Here is a 4,239-nt window from a genome sequence, read left to right on the forward strand (position 1 = left end):
TACGACCACCTTCGATGTAAGCCATCTGTCTCTCTTCCCAGCAACAGCTTCTCAGTTGGGCTCATCATTTCCACTCCGTCGTCCAATGACCTTTTTCAAAAGGAAATCTAAATGTGTTTCTCCCATTCTCTAGACTCATTAATGTTTTTCCATTTCAGATAAAGTCAAAAGCAAATCCCTAATTGATCCATGAGATATTTCAGTTTCTGGCTACTACCCACCTCCTCAGATAAAACTCCCATGGTACCTTCCTCCCCCCTGGCTATGCCACGGCACCCAGGTCTCTTTTCAATCCCTCTGTTTCTATACTTTACTTGCGCTACTCTCTGTGCTCAGCATCCTTCCTCCCCATCTCACGCTCCTGACAAACTCATCTCCATCCTTTGGGTATGAGCTCCTTAGGAAAGGCTGTTCCTGATCCCTAATCCTGGTGGATCCTCCCTCTTATTTCCTCTTGTAGCATCCTAGATTCTTACAACATGTATCAAAATTTGTATTTTTTTTAATTTTGTATTTGTTTATTTAATTCCGGTGTCGCCCACTGAACTGCAGGCTCCTAAGTCAGACTTTTTCATTCACTGTGTGCATCCTGCACATGGCACAGCTGCTGACACGGGATCTGCACTCCATCCACACGGCCGTGCAGCGGTTATCTCAACCCACAAACTTGGATGTGTAGGACACAACTGTGTCTTTACTTCCTTTAATGAAAGTGAACTCCAGCCCTGGATGGTTTGGCTCAGTGGATAGAGTGTTGGCCTATAGACTGAAGGGTCTTGGGTTCATTCCCGTCAAGGGCACATACCTCGGTTGCAGACTCCAATGAAAGTTTCTCTCTCTTTGGCTCTCCCCCTCCCTTTTATTCTCTCTAAAAATCGATGAGGATAAAAATATCCTCAGGTGAGGATTAACATTTTAAAAAAAGTGAATTCCATTCAGAGCGTCCATTTTATTGGGCTGGTAGGAAATGTAACTGCAAACGTTGTTAGGACTCTTACTCCTCAAAGGATCACACTGAGGCCCAGTGGTGATGTCCAGATGGGAAGGGCCCATTATTCTTAAGCTTCATTGTTCACCACTGATATTTGCACGGTGCAAGATGATGAGGACTCTAGTCTAATGCCTCTCTGTATCTCTGTGCCATGTGTGGCTGATGAGAATTTTAGTCAATGCTAAAAAGCTGCCCAGAATTCAGTCTCCTTCAGCCAGGGCACCACCAGAGAGCATGAGGGAGGGCTTCTCTGGTCACAAACAAGTCTCCCCTTCCCATTATACAGGGAATCATCCTGCCCCTCCCCTTTCTCTTTACAGCTCACCCCTCCTCTCTTCTTGTTGCCCTTGAAAATACTTGAGAATTCTGAATTTGCTCTTCCTACTAGCCATGTGGCCTTAAACCAGCAGTTCTCAACCTGTGGGTCGCGACCCCTTTGGGGGTCGAACGACCCTTTCACAGGGGTTGCCTAAGACCATCGGAAAACACATATATAATTACATATTGTTTTGTGATTAATCACTATGCTTTAATTATGTTCAATTTGTAACAATGAAAATACATCCTGCATATCAGATATTTACATTACGATTCATAACAGTAGCAAAATTACAGTTATGAAGTAGCAACGAAAATAATTTTATGAGGAACTGTACTAAAGGGTTTTGGCATTAGGAAGGTTGAGAACCACTGCCTTAAACCATTCTGAACCTGTTTCCTCGTCTTTAAAATGGGATGATCGTGGTGCTTACCTTCTGGAATGATTAGAACATTAATAAATATAAATGTCTTAGCAGAGACTGGTTCATAGTAAACACAGAAGAAATGTTAGTTCTCACTACTCTCATAGGTACAATCCAGGAAACACCCGTTTTTTACTCAGGAATGAAACCTGGCATTCAGAAGGGTTTGGTTTTAATCTTCCCTCCCAGTACATATCCTAAAGAATGAGATTTGTTGTCTTTTTTCACCACTCTACCTCTGACACCTAGAATAGTGCCCAGACAGTAGCAGGGATTCCATAAATACTTGAAGAGCTCATCACAATTCACTGCCTAGTTTCAGTGGTGCTACTGAGAAACAGGAAGCCTCAGGCCCCTCCCACAGGGAGAGTGTTGTCTCAGGCCCCGCCCACAGGGAGAGTGATATCTCAGGCCCCTCCCACAGGGAGAATGTTGTCTCAGACCCCGCCCACAGGGAGAGTGATGTCTCAGGCCCCTCCCACAGGGAGAGTGTTGTCTCAGGCCCCTCCCACAGGGAGGGTGTTGTCTCAGGCCCCTCCCACAGGGAGAGTGTTGTCTCAGGCCCCTCCCACAGGGAGAGTGTTGTCTCAGGCCCCGCCCACAGGGAGAGTGTTGTCTCAGGCCCCGCCCACAGGGAGAGTGTTGTCTCAGGCCCCGCCCACAGGGAGAGTGTTGTCTCAGGCCCCTCCCACAGGGAGAGTGTTGTCTCAGGCCCCTCCCACAGCGAGAGTGATGTCTCAGGCCCCGCCCACAGGGAGAGTGTTGTCTCAGGCCCCGCCCACAGGGAGAGTGATATCTCAGGCCCCTCCCACAGGGAGAGTGTTGTCTCAGGCCCCTCCCACAGGGAGAGTGATGTCTCAGGCCCCGCCCACAGGGAGAGTGTTGTCTCAGGCCCCGCCCACAGGGAGGGTGATCACATCTCAGGCCCAAGGCCAGAGTGGTAGAGCCAACGTTGACCTGGCCGCTGTAGCAGCCCAGCCACTATGGCCCGAGGCACTGTGAGCCAGGAGTCAAGCTTGGCATCATGGCCAGAGGGCTCAAAGGGACCTGACATTCAGCAAATGTGAATGTGAAGCAAGGCCCTGGAGAAAGGAAAGAGTCGGGGCTTTTTAAAGGGAAGGCATGTCTGTGTCTGGCAGCAACCAGGTGGGGCTTGTGGCATTGCAGTGTCACCGTCTGCGCATTGTATGGCGAGGAGACCGACCGGTACTCACCTCCGGGGGCTCGCTGTGAGGATCAGACGAGCGCATGTGTGTCAGGGTCCTTAGAAGAAAGCCTGCTAAGAGGTGAGTTCGTTCATGGTAAGTGGCCACCAATCCCGAGTTCCTGGAGCCCAGCAAACCTGGCTTGTCAGTGACTGGAGCCTCCTTGGCACCTTACACGGCGCCTGAATTCTAGCAGGTGCTCGGCTATTGTCTAAACAATGAGCAGGAGGTGGGTCCAGTCTGGGGCAGAACACAACAGGTGAGCTGGTTCTTGAGGGAAGTCCAAGGTGCAGAGGAGGCAGAGGGGACTGGGGGCTTCCCAGAAACCAGACAATTTGAGCAAAGGCAGGCTGGTCCTGGAAGCCTGTTTCCCGCACCAGGAAAGGGAGGAAGGGTTGGAGAGATGAGGCAGGTGCCAGGAAGTAGCGGGCTTTACATGCGGTGCATATTTCTTGTTGTTGATGCTAAATGTGTACTTTTCTCTATCCAATTAATTTGTTAACCCTACTGAGGAAAAAAAACAACAAAACAAAAACCCACCTTGTTAAGCAGTCAGCCACGGAGTTTCAGCCTACCTAATCATGTATCTCCGCTCCTTCTCATTTTGTCTTATTCTGAAGGAAGTTGCCATCTACCGAACTGCTCCTTTCTCAGTGTTAATTGTTTTTACCAGGCGCAGGTGATAAGCCTGAATACTGATGCCACAATCTTAATTAGAGAGAAACTGACACTTTCAAGAGACAAGAAAAGTACAGTCAGATTTCAGGTTTTGTCAGGCTATCTATCAACTTCCTGAATACTAATTTTTTAAAAAAAATTTCAATATATCTATGTATTAAACAATAAGTAGGCAGTAACAGTTTACAAAACCAATAAAACTAGTGTTAAGGTCTGTATGATACAGACACACTTTTTACACTTATAACATAAACCATTTTTTATTTTCTATTTGCATAGCATCTAAATTTTTTCCTCAAGCAAATAAAGAGGTTTTTATAAATTAAAAAAATTAGCGATTTGTCAAGAAATAGCTTTTATCCTGCCAACAACCTTTATGTAAGTGCCCATTTGTTAGTATTTGAATACGCACTTGCTTGAAATAGACAAGCCTATCTTGTCATCGCCAAAGTTCCCCAACTCCCGGGGCCCTCAAGCCCCCCACCCAGACTTCCAAGTACTCTGGGTGTATTTCGTTAGGGTAGTTCCCATTCTGCACATTCTTTCTGAGTTTATGTGTGTGGCTAGTCTTCCCACTGTAGCTTCTTTGAAAGAGAATCATATCATCTCAGGCATTCTGACA

The sequence above is a fragment of the Myotis daubentonii genome, chromosome 2 (genome assembly GCF_963259705.1).
Source record: "Myotis daubentonii chromosome 2, mMyoDau2.1, whole genome shotgun sequence".
In the NCBI taxonomy this organism is placed as follows: domain Eukaryota; kingdom Metazoa; phylum Chordata; class Mammalia; order Chiroptera; family Vespertilionidae; genus Myotis; species Myotis daubentonii.